Raw genomic sequence first — 19,111 nt, forward strand, 5'->3', positions numbered from 1 at the left:
CTCTTATGTTTATTGTTATGTTAACCGATCCAACACCGGCTGCGCCATGCACAGTGATTCTGCGAAGAACACCTTTCTGCATAGGCGGTCTTCGGCAGCGCTTATAAACAATAACCCTGGGCTACGCCATGTCAAGTCCGGGTGTGTGGTATAACCGTGGCTACCACCACGGTGATGTCCTTCTGCGTAGTACACCCTTCTGATTTATATATTCACAAAAATCTGCGCAGAAGGGTGTACTACGCAGAATGACATCACCGTGGCGGTAGCCACGGTTATACCTTACACCCGGACTTGGCATGGCGTAGCCTAGGGTTATTTTCTATAAGCGCGGCCGAAGGCCCCCTATGCAGAAAGGTGTTCTACGCAGAATTACTGTGCATGGCGCAGCCGGTGTTGGATCGGCTAACATAACAATAAACATAAGAGTTATAAGGTAATATCAGCTCGTTCACGAATACAAAAAAGAGCTTTTTCAAATTTTTATATTTTCGTTTTGACAAATGTATGTATTCTGCACTTGTTCCGTTTTGATTTCTCACAGAGAAAGACCGTTTTGCAAGCAAAATAAAGGAAATGGTCAGTAAAAGAGGTCAACCGGTTAAAGAATACATAAAGTTTTGCAAGGACGTAGGCACAACCATGTTAGCTTAAAAAGTTGCTGTAAACGAATATACTGGTGAACTGTTTACGTATGTATGTGCTTGTACAAATTGGATATGCATGCATTTTTATCGAAGGGTTGTAAATTTGTTACCGGTTTTTATAGAAAAATGAATCTATTATTAAAATGCTGTCGATTTGTTCTCCAAAAGTAATCGAATTTTTATTGGAAAAATATCCATTTGTCTATTAAAAATTTTTTTTTGATACATTTTCAACAACAAATCGATAGTTTTTCTATAATAAATCGATAATTTTTTTAAAACAAATCGATATTCTTCCGATAAAAATCGAAATTTTTTTGTAACAAATCAATTTTTTTTTGAAAATTTATCGATAAAATATCGATATTTTTTCCAAAACAAATCCATATAATATATTTGATTCAAAATCGATAACTTTCCAATATTATGACCTTTCGGTATCAAATCGATATTTTTTTTATTTGTCTATAAACATTTTTTTTGATACCTTTTCAACAACAAATGGATAGTTTTTCTATAATAAATAGATAACTTTTCGAAAATAAATCGATATTCTTCCGATAAAAATCGAAATTTTTTTGTAACAAATCAATATTTTTTGATAGATAATTTATCGATAAAATATCGATATTTTTCCAGAACAAACCCATATAGTATATTTTATTCAAAATCTATAACTTTCCAATATTATGACCTTTCGGTACCAAATCGATATGTTTTTTATAACTCTTGAATAATCAACCGACAACTTGTCGGCAATTCACCGATAATAAACCAACAACTTGTTGGAGGCTGTAATTATTAATATTAAGCCGATAAATAGTCGATAAAAAACAAATAATATGCCGATGAAAATCCATTAATAATAATATCCTGATAAGTTTTTGTTTTCATAAGTGAATTTTGCCTAAACCTGCTTAATGATACCAAACTGAGCCCGATACTATCGCTATCATTATTCCGTAATTATTTTGAAAGGGTTCAAGTATGATCCCAAGATGATTTCATAACAATCTCAGAAGATTCCTGAAATAACCCACAAAATAGTCCTGAAATAATAGTAAAAACAATCCCGAAATGTGTCCTCAAATAATTCTAAATTGATCTTGAATGAATGCTTAAAAAATCCCTAGGTAATCACAAAATAGTCCCCGAATGATCCCAACGGAGAGATTTTCCATCAAACCCATTTCTGTCGCAAAATAGTAGTTTTAAAAAAATCTTAAGCAATGTATCACGATCTCAGTGATAGTTCTCTCTGCATTGGATAATAAAAATTGGTTCGGAAGACCGAAATAATTGAAAAATAAGCATATCTCACTGCGACAGCCCCTAAATTTCTTTTTATTGTTAACCATTAAATTCAATCTATGTTATATACAGACATACCAAGTAGACAAATGTATACATACATATCTACGTACGTGCTTAGAACACACATAATAAATTTTCTTTCTAATAATACCAATTATTCAACATAAATATCGTTATTTTTTTTTAAGCTAAGCACAGTGAAAATATTCTCTTACCATATTTTGTTTTATTTAGACAACACTTTTATTGCCTTTATCTTATTTTCCAAGGAACAATAATACCAGGTTCAAAAATATAAAATTTGGTAGCGATTGGAGATTGTCGAACAAGGACCAAAGTTAAGACTTCTCCATGAAAACGGAAAATTTTTTTTTGGAATTTTTGTTTTCGAATACCCTAAATAGTTTGAACTATAGTTGGCGATTTCACTAAATGTTGGTACCGATTGGAAAAGGCTTAAACGTTTTGCACAGGGGTTACAGTTGAGATAACGCTTTTAAGATTTAATATATCGAGATAAACAACTTAACCACTTTGCGATTCTCCTTACTCAATTCCAGTCAGGACGAAAATTCATTAGAAATATCGCCTGCTTTAAATTTATCGATGTTGGATTCATTTTTATACAAACTTTACCTTGTAAATTTTGTTCATTATAAGATAAAAATATTTACCACTAAATTAGCCAGCTATAGGCAATTGAAAAGTAAAGTCCTCTCTCGGCGAACGAAAATCATACTCTACAAATCACTTATCGTACCCGTCCTGCTATATGGGGTAGAAGCATGGACCATGACAACAGCAGATGAAGCGGCTTTGGGAGTGTTCGAGAGAAAAGTTCTTCGAAAGATTTATGGACCTCTACGCGTTGGCGATGGCGAGTACCGAAGAATATTTAATGATGAGCTGTACGAGCTATACGCAGACATCAACATAGTCCAGCGAATTAAAACGCAGCGGCTGCGCTGGCTAGGCCATGTTATGCGAATGAAAGATGATGCTCCGGCCAAGAAAGTGTTTCTATCGGAACCCGCCTATGGAAGCAGAGGTAGAGGGCGGCCCCCACTCCGTTGAAGGGACCAGGTGGAAAACGATTTAAACTCCCTTGGTGTGACCAATTGGCGCCGGTTGGCGGAACGAAGGAGCGACTGGCGCGCCTTGTTGGACGGCCATAACCGTTTAGACGGTTAAGCGCCAATTAAGTAAGTAAGTAATAGGCTCCATTTTTTTGGTAAGTGTGACTTCAGTCACGATATTTAGAAGCTTCAGATATTTTCTTTATGTATCTATACCAAAGCAAGGTTCGCAAAAAGTTGGTTAACCTTGCAGAGAAATTGGAAAGCCAACTAAGATCGTTTGGTTCATTGTAGTGTCAAGGGCTGGGAAATGACGTAAAATTTCTTGAACCAAATATGTTTCCTGGCATCAAGGATTATTTAACCTCACTTGACTACACATTTTTATGAATAGTATACTGCGACCAATATATTATATGATATTATATTATTTTATTTTATTTTTTTATGTTTAATTTTACTTTATTTTATTTTACATAATTTTATGTTAGTTTATATTATATTGTTTTATTTTATTTCATTTTATGATATTGTATTATACATTTTACTATTTTATATTATTAAGTTTAGTTAATTTTATTTTATTTTATTTTCATTTATTTTCATTTATTTTATTTTATTTTATGTTATTGATATTACAGAAAAATTACAAAGTTTAGAAACGGCAATGGTTACTAGGACATGTTTCTAAACTTCGCTTCTTCATCAGCTAGCTCCTCGGAAGCTTAGTTGTTGTTGTTGTTGTTGTAGCGGTAAGGTTGCTCCCCGAAGGCTTTGGGGAGTGTTATCGATGTGATGGTCCTTTGCCGGATACAGATCCGGTACGCTCCGGTACCACAGCACCATTAAGGTGCTAGCCCGACCGTCTCGGGAACGATTTATGTGGCCACAATAAACCTTCAGGCCATCCCCTCCCTCCCCACCCACAAGTTCCATGAGGAGCTTTGGGTGGCCAGAGCCTCGTCTGTTAGTGAAACAGGATTCGCCGCGGATAGGTGAGGTTGACAATTGGGTTTGGAGAAGCTATATATTGCGCTGGCAGCCTGAAGGGTTGCGCTACACACCCCTTGAATCTGGTATTTTAGTCGCCTCTTACGACAGACATACCTACCGCGGGTATATTCTTACCCCCTTACCCGCTGGGGGAAGCTTAGTGCTGAGCAGCAGTGCACTCGTATTGCCTTTACAAAAGTATAAAGTAAGAATGTTGGAGATTTCGAGTTCAATACCCAGCTCCCGAGAAGCGGGAGTGCCACGAAATCCCAAAAAAAAAAATACCCAGACACAAAATCCCCAAAGAAAAAAAATTCCCAAACACATAATCCCCAAAATCAAAATCCCCAATCACAAAATCCCAGTGCTATGATAAACATCATGACGGTGTAAAAAATAGCTATATCTCTTTCCTCTTTCATTCATTTTTATGTATGTATGTATATATTCACGTTTTGGCAATACATATTTTTACTTATCCATACATAGGACTGCTAGTCGCTGTAATTCGAACAAGCTAACAGAAGCGTGTACTACCCAGAAGGACATCACCGTGGCGGTAGCCACGGTTATACCTTACACCCGGACTTGGCATGGCGTAGCCTAGGGTTATTTTTTATAAGCGCGGCCGACGGCCGCCTATGCATAAAGTTGGTATGGATTATTAGCCTTTTTTGATCGCGGCGATTTTAAACCTAATTTGAATTTATTTCACACAAAAAATGGGGATTTTGTGTTGGGGATTATGAGTTTGGGGATTTTGATTTGGGTAATGTGTTTTGGGGATTTTGATTTTGGGGATAACGTAGTAGACCCCCGAGAAGCCAGCTGATGAAGCAGTCAAATTATGAAACATGTCCTGGTAACCATCGCCGTTTGTAAACTTTGAAATTTTCTCTAATATCAATAAAAAAAAAAAACAATTGTATAAAGCAATATGAGTGTGAGCATGTCTACTACTACTTACTTTATTTTAATTTATTTGATAACCATCAGCAAACACATCAAAATTATTCTTACCAACTTGAATAACCCTTTTTTTTTTTGTAAGCACTTTGCTAAGTTTTGCTGTTTCTCGCACTATTTTCACTATGTACACAATATTTCTTTACTATTTTATTTTATTTTATTTTATTTTATTTCTTTATATTGTAATTTATTTTATTTCACTCTACTTTATTTTATTTTATATTACTTTATATTATTATAATTGGTTTTATATTATTTAATTTTACTTTATTTTATTTTATTTATTACACATAATTTATATTATAGCCATCAACAATCTAACACAATTATTCTTACCTCCAACTTCAATCATCCTGTTTTTGTTTTTTGTAAATATTTTGAGAAGCAACAATCGACATTCCCTTTGCTTATATTTTCTAATTCCCGTACTATTCTCACACCAACAAAACTATGGTCATACATAACATTTCTTTCACTTTTTTATACCATTTTATGTTATTATATATTATATTGTTTTATTTTATTTCATTTTGTTATATTTTATTTTATTCTACTTTAACTTATTTTATTGTATTTATTTCCTATTTTTATAGCCTTCAACAAACTCATCACACATACTCTTACCTCCAACTTCAATAATCTTGTGTTTTGGTATTTTTTTTTGTAAACACTCAGAATAGCTACAATGAAAATTCACTAGCATACTAACAAATCTATGTACGCAGTATTTCTTATATTTTTTTATTTTATTTCATTTCATTTTATTTTATAACCATCAACAAACTTATCAAAACTATTCTTAAGCTGCCGGGCAACGCACAAATTTGTTTGATGGTTGCCATAGCAACAGGTTGTGTGCCTATCGGGTGATTGTCTCTTGCCCGGCCACCACACAAGCAGAAAGCATCAAGCGCCTTTTGTATTGAAAATTCGTGGTGTAAATTGCTTGTAAATTTTGCGAATTTTCATAAAAACTTTTCAAATTTCTTCTAAGTTTTTAGAATTTTTTCGAGTATGCAGTTTTGTAGCTTATTCAATTTTAATATAATAAGATGCTTATCTTAAGCCACTAAGAAAATTACCTGATTTTTGGCAAATTTTTCTTTTCCATCCGACCTTTGCATTCGTAGGTTTCAATAAACCGCAACGTAAAATCTTTTTCTTCCGCGAAGTTGCTTATTGCACGTTCTCACAAAACTAACACATTAAGGCTTGTCAACCACGTCGGCCACGATCAAATAGACCAGCTGTCAAGCGAAAAAATCTAAAAATTTTGATTTTCATCAACGCGAAGCCGACAACAAATACGTGTGAGCACGACATCGCCCGATACGCACACAACTACCCGTTGCTATGGTAACCATCAAGCAAATTTGTGCGTTGACCGTCAGCTTAACCTCCAACTTGTGCACTTTGAGTAGTAACAATTGAAATTCACTTCGCTCATACTCTCAGATTCTCGCACTCTTTTCACACCAACAAATCTTTGTTCACAGTATTTCTGTTGCGCTATTTTATGTTATTTTACAATATCGTATTTAATTTTATTATATTACATTTTATTTTAATTTTTATTTTTTTATTTTATAACCCACAACAAACTTATCAAAATTATTCTTACCTCCAACTTGAATCATTGTTTTTTTTTTTTTTTGTAAGCACTTTTAGTAACAAGAATTAAATTTCACACCAACAAAACTATGTATATAATATCGTTTTTACTTGTTTGCTTTCTTTTATGTTATTTTATATTATAACATATTATTTTATTTTATTTCATTTAACTATATTTTATTTTCCTATATTCTCTTTTATTTTATTCAATTTTATTTTATTTACTTATTTTATTTCACATTTCACGGCGGCCACCGTGGTGTGATGGTAGCGTGCTCCGCCTATCACGCCGTATGCCCTGGGTTCAACTCCCGGGCAAAGCAACATCAAAATTTTAGAAATAAGATTTTTCAATTAGAAGAAAATTTTTCTAAGCGTGGTCGCCCCTCAGCAGTGTTTGGCAAGCGCTCCGGGTGTATTTCTGCCATGAAAAGCTCTCAGTGAAAACTCATCTGCCTTGCAGATGCCTTTCGGAGTCGGCATAAAACATGTAGGTCCCGTCCGGCCAATTTGTAGGGAAAAATCAAGAGGAGCACGACGCAAATTGGAAGAGAAGCTCGGCCTTAGATCTCTTCGGAGGTTATCGCGCCTTACATTTTTTTTTTTTATTTCACATTATTTTACAACCATCAGTAAACTCACCAAAATTATTTTTACCTCCAACTCGAATAATTTTGTTTGTTCCTTGTAAAACTGAGCAGCAACGATCACGATTAACTTCGCTCATATTTGCTGCTTTTCGCCCTCTTTTCATACCAACAAATCTATGTGCACAGTATTTATATTAATTTATTTTATTTAATTTTATTATAATTTGTTTTATTTTATTTCATTTTATTTGAAATTATTTTTCTTTATTTAGTTTATTTTATTACACATTATTTAATATCCATAAAAACACTCATCAAAATTTTTCTTAACTCCAACTTGAATCATCTCGTTTGTTTTTTGTAAACACTTTGAATTGCAACAATAAAAATTGGCTTCGCTCATAATTGCTGATTCTCACACTCATTTCACACCAACAAATATATGTCCACAGTATTTCTGCTGTTTTATTTTACTATATTTTTTTTTAGTATATTTTATTTTATATTATTTAGTTTTAGTTTTATTTTATTTTATTTCACTTTATTTTAAAACCAACAACAAACTCATCAAAATTATTCTTACCTCCAACTTGAATAATCTTGTTTTTTTTTTGTTGTAAACACTGAGTAGCAACAATGAAAATTCACTATTCGCTCATTCTTGCACGATTTTCACTCCAGAAGGCCATGACCAAGGCGAATCCATACAAGGTGGTGGCAAAGCGAATTCAACCAATTCGCCGTGCAGAAGAATGTCAAGTCAAAAGAAAATGTTCATTGATTTCGATTAACTGACATCTTGCAGTACAAGGCGTTGTATGGAAAATAATCAAGAAGAAGCAATCAGCTGTTCGGATAACACCACCTTACTGAATTCGCCTTGGCCATGACACACACAAAGCGCTGCTAAAACAACAACAACAACAGCATACAAGGCACAACCGTTGCTAAAATTTTATTTTTCGGCAATGTTAAAAACTTCCCAAATGGGCACATACATATGTATTTATGTATATTCTCTTATTTCATTTTTTTTATTTTTCGATGTCCTTTCATTCGTACGAGAAGAGAGGATTATAGCTTGTTTTATCATGAAAAAAAAAAACTATGTACACACAGTACGTGAGCAATTGAGACTAGTCTTTAATTTAAAGGTGGATTGCTAACATTTCTCGCGAGACCAAGTATGAGTACTTAGTTTGTTTACATAAGACCTGCTGGTTTTCTCAACCCAGCACCAATATTTTAGGGCAAGGTAGAGTTTAGCATTTGCGGTGCTGCCATTTTTAAATAAAAATTTTGGCGCAAAAAAAAATTTTTTTTTTTTTGAAATTTTTCTACTATTGCCTCTTATAACTGTTTGCATCTTAGATCTATAGGTTGGGCGTAAAAAGGGCGCAACATTTTCAGATTGCCTATTATGCTTAAAACCATCTTCAGCTGATTTTATTTTTTTCATTTCATTGGAGTTGGGATTGTGAAAAGGAGATGGCAAACGCAAAATGCAACCAATACATTGACAATATTTTCTTACAACATACAAGAATTGAAAGGTTTTATGTTTTCATTCCATTCCGTTCACATAACACCAATACGCATATTTTGACAATCTGAGCAAAAGTATGTTGTACAGATGAGCCAATCACATAATTAAACCATGGCCGAGTCAAAGAAAAAAAGCAATTGAAGGAAAAAAATAATTATTATAAATTTTGTGTATAATTGCCCACCGTTTGATATCAATGAGTTAACGGTTCATTATCTACGGGATAAGATCGTGTCATTCATTTACCATGAACGAGTTATCGGTTTGCTACCGATATATTACTGAATGTATTACCGAAACTCGTTATATAGGTGCTCCCAAAACCACTTGAGTTAGTTTCATAAAAAAAAACTATCTCCAGTTAATGGTGTAGCTGCACACGACATATAAACAGTCGACAATTGACATCGCTGTGTCTGATGGAGGTAGTTTATGCCCTGTGGCACCATGAAATGGACGGTCTAGACCATTGGCCGTCAGCGAATGAAAACTTTTATTCGCGCTAACTTCACACATATTATTATCTATTTCATTGCAAGTGTCATAGCAACATCAGAGAAAGCTATTGATTATTCGCGTGTTTCAAAAAACCTAATTTTGCAAACCAACGCTCAAGCACTAAATGCTTTGACTTTTCAATGCAAGCAAAATATTTTATTTTGAATTGTTTGATGGACTTATGTAATAAAATACTCCTTTTATAGAATACCTATGATATTTTTTGGAGTATAAAGAGATATGGGTGCATATTACTTGCCCCGTTGTTCGTTAATCAACAACTACACCACCATCACAACGATGATAGTACTCTTAAAAACACACAGTTCACACAGGTCACAGTTATTTAGAGAGGAATATTGCACAGCCTTTGGCAAACACTGAATTGGATATAGCTTAACTACAAACGAATGATTCAGAAGGGCCAATGTTAGCCACATTTGATTTAGTTACTCAATTCCTGCAAAGTTATTCGGTAGGCTTTTAACAAGCATTCTTTGTATATCTACGAAGCAACTAAGCTGTTGCTGTTTCTTATTGGAAAGACTTCAAAATTTTTTTTTCCTTTTGAAAAAATCATCTATTTAACAGAATTGAGATACCTGCATTTAACAAACTCTTCCTTTGTCACAATTTTATTGTTACAGACAAAGCACATATGGAATCCGGCAATAAATATGTAAATGTGAAAGGGATATGGCTTTTTCCCGATTTTTCATACATTCAATATTTGCCTTATTGGAGGATTTGCACATACATACATATACAACTTACAAACGCATGCCACCATCAAAGATGCATCGATATTACACCATTTGTCGGCATTTGGTATTCAAGAAATGTATCAATATTTCAAAATAGATATTCAATAGATGCACTTATGTAAATTGGCAAATATTGACATACGTCGATACATATAGATGCCTTAGTAAAAAAGTTATATGCACGCGTTAAGTCATGTCAGATTTACGAACTTAAATATCATTGTTAGATGGAGTTAAGAAAAAAACGGCAGCAAATACAGAAAATATCAACGTGAGGATTTTGCCTTTATTAAACAGGTTGACAGCATGGCAAAGAAGACTTTAACGATTTCTTTTTCGTGGGTGAGATTTCCAATTTAAAGCGATATAAAACTATACCTTTTTTTCCTATTAAATTCCTATTGCTTATTTATTTTTAGTGTCAATCATTTTTCAATATTTTTACGTACCAAGTTGAAACACCTGATTAGAAGATCGTAGAATATATGTGTATAAAATTTCATTAAAATGTGTCAAACAATTCATGAGATAGTAGCGAATTTAAAAGAGAAATACGGGAGAGGCTCAAAATCCCCAAAAACAAAATACCCAAACACAAAAGCCCCCAAAAAAAAAAAAAATCTCCAAATTCAAAATCCCCAAACACAAAATCCCCAAACACAAAATCCCCAAATTCAAAATCCCCAAGTGCAAAATCCCCACATACCGAATCCTTCAAGTGTAGGATCGGCCGTGGGTTATTTTTTGTAAGCGCGGTCATGGGCGTAGAACAGAAATACTGGGGATCGCGTAGCCAGTGCCGGATCGGCTAAGAGTTATTTTTATGAAGCCCGTCCGAAGGCCTACGCAGAAGGACGTCACCGTGGCGGCAGCCACGGTTAGTGCACACGTCCGGAATTGGCATGGCGTAGCCCAGGGTTATTTTTTATAAGCGTGGCCGTAGGCCACCTACGCAGAAATGTTTTTTAATACGGAAATACTGGGGATCGCGTAGCCGGAGTTGGATCGGCGAAGGGTTATTTTTATGAAGCATGGCCGTGGGCCACCTCCTCAAAAGGGGGCTCTGCACAGAAATACTGGGGATTGCAAAGCCGGTGTTTCAAAATTTCTTTCTGAACTTGCTGTTTAGGAAATAGAAAGATCATAGTCAACTTTGAACATATGCATGAATGTGTGCATACATATTTAAAAAAAAAATAGTTACATTTGAAGTATTATACGAGTATCATTCGCTTGTGCTTGTGTTAACAATTAGTGCTTGAAAAAACTTTTTAATTAATAAATAAAATGGAAATCAAAATACAAAAGTCCAACAAAGGGAAAGATTTGTTATATGTTGATGAATATACTTTCCATCTCATTCCAGAAATAAAGAGCAATATCGTTGGTCGTGTGCGGAAAGGAAGTCTCTATTGTGTAAAAGTGTGGTAGTGACAACATCATCGAATAATCAAGAGTATGCAATTAAAAAAATCCCCACCGAATACTCTCACGATCCCCGAAGCTTTCATTTGGCCACGACAAATGCCAACGCTAAATTAAAAGAATTGGCCAATTCGTCAGGACTTCAACCTTCCCAAATAATTAGGGAAACTGTAGTAAATTGTGAGCCAGAGTGTAGGGTATACCTTCCTTCAAAACGAGCACAAAAGCTTAAAGTACGAACTATTCGAAAATTACATGACGTATGTAGCGAGCCAATTAGTTTGCAAGACATAAATATACCCGAAAAATTAAGAAATTTAGAAGGTGAACCATTTTTTTTAAGTGAATGCTGTTTCGGTGATGAGAAAAACATAATATTGGGTACAACGTACTCATTAAAAGCTTTGGGTAGTTCGCAGTGCTGAAAGTACTAATTGATGCCAGTAGATGAATGATGTATCACAGATTTTAGCTACATTTGCTTGAAAATCCGCCAGAGTTAGAATGCGTGCCATGAGCAATTGAAAACGTTCACACTGATCTTGTGGCAATGTAGGATTATTGAGATTTGTCGCATTTACCGCTAATTTAGTGATGAGTGTACGTAATTTTGTTGGTGGTACAGTCATACATTTTTCAGCAATACGTAACGCAGCTAGAGCATCAACATTGCGATTATGCATTTTAGCAGCAGCTATGCGTTTCTAAAAAAGAAAAATTTGGTGAATATCAGCAAACAACGTCCTATTACATAAAAGGTTTCAAAGGATCGTAGACATTATAATAAGTTAACTTAATTTCAATGCTAACTACGTATTTTAATTCAAAAGTGCATTTAAAACAATAAAATGAGTGAATAAAAAATGTTTGGGAATGAGCGCGGCACCGCCTCTTTTTAAACGGTTTTATTTAGCTTGACTCTCGTGTAGCGAGCGTTACGAATTTTGTAATTGAAATTTAAGTAACTTCCCGATAAGCTACAAGCTTGAAACTTGACATATAGTTCAGAATCCGGTGACAATGCAATAATAAGAAAAAAATCGCCGCCAGGTGGCGCAAGGATCGAGATAGTCAAAAACCCTTATTTGGGGATCGAATATGGCTCATATTTTGAACACATATATGACATACAGAAATAGAAACCGCTTTAGTAAAAAAAAATTCAAGCTATGTGCCGCAAGAATTTAGATATTCAAAAAACTCGTACTTGTCTGTCCGATTTGGCTCATTGAACACACAGTCCGGTGACATCAAAATACTTTGGAGCACATAAGTTCAAATTTTGTTAGTTAAATTTCAGTAAAAAAATTTGATTTCCCGGTAGAAGTGAGGTCAAAACACTTTGGGGCACATAAATTAAAATGTTGGTAGTGAAATTCAAATAAAACTCCTTTTTGTAAGTGAAAGTCAAGGAGACAACATGGTTCCGAATAATAAGAAAACGCCCTAGATTGATGAGGAGTATGATGACTACCTAATTATTTTCTAGCTTTTAGTATTATTATTATTCATGTAAGTATTGTTTTCAATAAAACCGTTTAACTTAAAAAATTTGTTTATAATTATTTTATTTTCAAGTTTTTAGTCTTTATTTAATTGCGTATTATTTCTCATTCTATTTAGTTCATTTAGTGACTCATTGTTATAAGGGCTCTTTCCTGAGAATTTGCTACAATCTAAGTCCTAATACATAATCCTTCCAAAGGCTTTACTCGACTCTGCGCCACGTATGCTTGTCCCTCCTCGAACTCCAAAATATTTTGATGTCACGTCTACCAGCCTGTATGTAATATTTGTTCCAAATATGAACCAAATCGGACCACAAATACGATTTTTTGAAATATTTCGATCGATACGCCACCTATCGGAGTTTTTTTTTTCTTATTATTGCATTGTCATCGGGTTCTGAACTATATTCGAAGTTTCAAGTTTGTAGCTTATGGGGAAGTTACTTAAATTTCAATTACAAAATTCGTGCCAGCCAGCCAACCAACCAGCCTGTCAAGTCAAGCTAAATACAACCGTTTAAAAAATAATTAGGATGGTCCTAGGTACTAGTCATCACACTCCTCATCAATCTATGGCGTTGATCAGACAAATAAATAAAAGCGTGGGTCGCGTCAAATTTCTATTGATAGTCAACCGCTCCTATCTTTACAAGTCATATTTTCATATATGTATATGTAAGATCAACTGAACCAAAATCAGGTTATTTTGATAAAATTTAGTAGCCTTGAATGTTGCAATAAATTATCGACAGTCGATCATGCATGTCCATATGTTCCTAATGATGACTTCAGATTGAAGTCGAAATATCGACGAAAATTAAAATTTATGAATATAAAACATACCAAAAGGAAGTTTTATTCATTAACCGCGGCCTTTCAGCTCAACTAATCTAATTAATAATCAGGTTATGCTACGCCTCATGTTTTTGAAAATTTCAAGCGTCCAACGCTTTTATTTAATTGTCTGATCAACGCCCTAGATTGATGAAGAGTGTGATGACTAGTACCTTGGACCTACCTAATTTTTATACTCAGTTGAGCAGAGCTCACAGAGTATATTAACTTTGATTGGATAACGGTTGGTTGTACAGGTATAAAGGAATCGAGATAGATATAGACTTCTATATATCAAAATCATCAGTATCGAAAAAAAATTCGATTGATCCATGTTCGTATGTCCGTCCGTCCGTCTGTCCGTTAACACAATAACTTGAGTAAATTTTGAGGTATCTTGATGAAATTAGGTATGTAGGATCGAGCTTTAATGAAATATATATCCCATACAACCGATTGTGCAGATATGAGGTTTAACGTAATTCCTGCTCATTTAAAATGCTACAAGCTTAGGTTTTCAGAAGATGCTTACGCATATGTTTAACGTTATTGTCTGAAAAACCGTCAAGATTGGTCATATATATAAAAGATATCCCATAAAGCCGATTGTTCAGATAAAAGATTTACCTTAATTTCTTCCTCATTTTAACTGCTACAAGCTTGAATTATCTCAGAATGTGTACATTTAAGGCATACCTGTGTTAAAAAATCATTAAGATCAATCGAATATATAATTTATATCCCATATATAGTGTTAACTACTTTGTACTCTTTACATTAATTTTTAAAATAATTTTAATTGAGTTTTCGTGTTAACTTAAAATTTTGAATAACTTCAAAAAAAGAAAATTCTAATTAGTTGGAAAATATCTAAACTCAAAAATAAATAAAAATAAATTTTTATACTTAAAATCAAAATAAAAGATTTTTTAAATATCAACTTGAATGTTGATATATTGGCGATCCTGCCAGGAGACCTAAATGTTTATATAAGTCTATATGTGATACAATCACTGAGTGTGACGCTTTACGTATCACAACCTATTGACCAATAAAATACCGCAAATAAAAGTGCAACTAAGTGACGTGCTACCAAAGAAAATTTGTTTAAAGTTACCTGGACCAATTACAAGCTATCTACCGGTTTCAGCAAATGTGCACACGGTCCTGCTCCGAATCATCACATCCTTGAATGCTGTTTAATATAAATTTTAAAAGTATATTCAGTGCATTTTCATACAACAAGAACAACCATTAAAATTTAAATAAAAAATCAATAACCGAAATTAACAGGATGAAATACGCATCCATCTACCCTCAACATTTGTGCGGTACATCTGTTAACACTAGTGAGAAGAAATCAACAATTAAAACAAATATCGAACAGGATGAGACCGTTATGTGATATAGAAGAAAGAAACAAAAAAAAAAAAAAAGCTAAAACACCAGCCGCTGGAACTAAACAAAAATAACTTTGATAGATATAATAAAATAATTAAAAATGCAACAAAAAATTGTGAAATAATTAAAAAAATTTAATTTTTGAGTGATTTTTCGCAACACATTGCAACATATTTTTAAGTTACGTAATATAAAACGCTTAAAACGAGAAGTGTAAATACGCTAAAACTCATTTTTAAAAATAAATGCCAGATCAAAACAATACTGCCACTGTTTTAAATACAACCACAGCTGTAGAAAATTGATCCAGCATTACTCAGGAAGTTTCATCTACAAAATAGTGCCACTAACCTCTCCCTACATTTCATTCGTATATCCAAGTATTTTAACATTCAACAAGCAACATCGTCATATAGTGTACCGTTTATTGGAACCTTTCATGATCTTTAACGTCCTCTACACAAATAAGAGCATCATTATATTTTAAAGCCATTGCATATTTAAATTTATCAATCAACTCTTCCATAGTAATAAATCGTAAATATAAATTTTAAATAATTTTAACTTTTTCTAAATACAATTTTTATTTTAATATTAAATTAAAATTTCAAATTTATTTTAAGATTATTTTTATATCTTAAAAATTTTAATATAAGTTATTTAAATTTATTTATTTTTTATATAAAATTAAATATTGTATTTAAATTGTTAACTCCCTTTCCAAAAAATTCTTAAATATTTTCTTATTTTCAAATTTTTCATTAAAATTTCTTTTCATTTACGTTCACCAATACGAACTCGTAATTTTACAAATTCAGAAAATCAAAATAACAACTATACAAATAACACAATGACTCACACTACAACTCAAAATTCTAACATTAATACAACACAAAACAACATCTCTAAAACAACACAAAATACTTCAACACAAGATAACTTTACAAATTTTCCTTCTACTAAATCTATTAAATTACCACAATTTTGGCAAGATTGTCCTGATGCCTGGTTTTTGCTTGTTGAAGGACAATTTGAAATTAACAATATCAATGATGATAATTTAAAATTTCAAAATGTTCTAATTACTCTTCAACGAGATACTATATCTAAAATTTTAGATGTTATTAACCCTCCTCCTCTTTTTAATAAATATGATACAATCAAAAAAATTCTATGTGAAAGATTTTCTCTTAACGAAGAAAAACGATTAGAACAATTATTTTCAAAAACTGAACTTGGTGATCGTTCACCATCTGAATTATTCAGATTTATGAAATCACTTATAGGTTCTGACTCCATAGTTAGCCAAGAATTACTCTTTAAATTGTGGATTCGTAAATTACCACAAGAAATACAAATTCATTTGACTTCCAATAATAATCAAAACAGAGATGAAATTATTATTTTAGCTGACAAACTTTTTGATTTAATCAATAAACCTCATTCTTCCAAATCTCCTGTAGTCTCAAGTATAAATAATAATATTTTAGAACAATGCGTTAAAAATTTAACTGAATTAACCACGGCTATTTTTCAAAATTTAAATAAAATTTCTAATGATATTAATCAATTACAAATCCGTTCAAGATCTAAAGATAGAAATAGATCTAAATCTCGAAATTTTTCAGGATCAAGAAATTTTTCAAACAAACGTAAATTTAATTCACAAAAAAATATTTGTTGGTATCACAAAAAATTTAAGAATAACGCTCTTAAATGTATACCCCCATGCAATTTTAATCAAAATCATAATTCAAATTGCGAACAAAATTTAAACTGAAACGATCCATTATGACGGTGACGGATAATGGAACTATTATTAAACCTACTCGTCGCCTATTCATATTTGATAAATTCAATAAACTTAATTTTCTTATCGATACCGGCGCAGTTGTATCAGTTATTCCCTTTTCTAAATTTAAAATTTATAAAAGAAATTCGGATCTTACTTTGACTGCAGCAAACGGTTCTTCAATTGAATCTTTCGGTACAAAACTACCTAAAATTGATTTAGGTTTAAGAAGAGATTTTGAATTTCCATTCATTATTGCGAATATTGATACACCAATTTTAGGAGCAAACTTTTTAGAAAAATTCGGAATTATTGTCAATATTAAAAATAAAGAAATAATGGATTCTACCACAAAAATTAAAGTTGCTGGATCTTCTGGATTTTCTGATATTTTCTCACTCAAAATTCCTATTGTCGAAAATAAGTTTTCAAAATTACTTAATGAATTTCCATCTATTACCTGTGAACCAGATTATACTAAAAAGTTAAACACCATACGGTTCACAGGATAGAAACAAAAGGTATTTTACCATTTTCGAAACCCAGACGTCTTGATCCAATCAAACTTAAAATTGCTAAAACTGAATTTGAATTTTTAGTTAAAACTGGTATATGCAGACCCTCAAATTCTCCTATTGCATCTCCACTTCATCTCGTTCCTAAAAAAGAACCAAATGATTGGAGACCTTGCGGAGACTATCGAAGACTTAATTTTATTACTACACCAGATCGGTATCCTTTACCACATATTCACGATTTAACAATTGATTTAAAAAACAAACAATTTTTTTCCAAAATTGATCTTGTGCGTGCCTACCACCAAATTCCAATGGCAGAAGAAGACATTCATAAAACTGCAATAACTACCCCTTTTGGAATGTTTGAATTTGTAAGAATGCCTTTCGGTTTACGAAACAGTGCTCAAACTTTCCAACGCTTTATTAATGAAGTATTTTCTGATTTCGATTTTGTATTTACATACATTGATGACATTCTTATTGCCAGTGATAATGAAGATCAACATATAAATCATTTAAAATCAGTTTTCAAAAGACTTGAAGAATATAATTTAAATATCAAACCTTCAAAATGTACTCTCGGTGTAAATAAATTAAATTTTTTAAGTTACGAAATTTCAGGCGAAGGTATTAAACCATCTTTAGATAGAATTGAAATCATAACAAATTTTGAAAAACCAATTTCTATAAATAAATTACAAAAATTTTTAGGTATGATAAATTACTATCACAGATATATTAAAATGTTAGCAACAGAACTTAGTCCTCTGCATGAAATGTTAACACATGCAATTAAAAACAAACTCAAACAATTAAATTGGACAAATGAAACCACAACAGCTTTCGAAAATGTTAAAAAACTTTTTGCTAAAAATACTTTACTTACACATTTCGACAAAAATGGTATTTTATCATTAGCAGTAGATGCATCAAATGTTGCTATTGGAGCAGTTGTTCAACAAACTAGCAATAATATACTAGAACCCTTAGCTTATTTTTCAAGAAAATTAACTACAACAGAAACTAAATATTCAACATTTGATCGTGAACTTTTGGCTATTTATAATTCAATTAAACATTTTAAACATTTTCTTGAAGGTAGAACTTTTACTATTTATACTGATCATAAACCTTTAATTCATGTTCTAAATTCTAAAGTAGATAGATCTCCTCGTCAACTACGTCATCTTGAATATATTGCTCAATTTACAAATGGTATTCAATATATACGTGGAAAAGACAACATAGTTGCCGACACACTTTCCCGTATTCCAGAAATAAATGCAATTTCAACTCAAGATATAAATTTAGAAACTTTATATAAAGAACAACAAACTGATACATTTTTACAAAAAACCATTTCTGATCAAAATTCTAAAAATAATTTAAAGGAAATTCATATTCCAGTTATTAATTTAAATATATGGTGTGATGTTTCTCTACAACCTTCTCGACCTTATGTTCCACATTCTATGAGAAGAATTATATTTGACAAAATTCACTCATTATCTCATGCAAGTATAAGAACAACTAGAAAATTAATTCAAAATAAATATTATTGGCCTAACATGCGTAAAGAGATTAACGATTGGACTTCATCTTGCATCAATTGTCAAAAATCC

Source organism: Eurosta solidaginis, chromosome 4 (genome assembly GCF_040869045.1).
Source record: "Eurosta solidaginis isolate ZX-2024a chromosome 4, ASM4086904v1, whole genome shotgun sequence".
Classification (NCBI taxonomy): domain Eukaryota; kingdom Metazoa; phylum Arthropoda; class Insecta; order Diptera; family Tephritidae; genus Eurosta; species Eurosta solidaginis.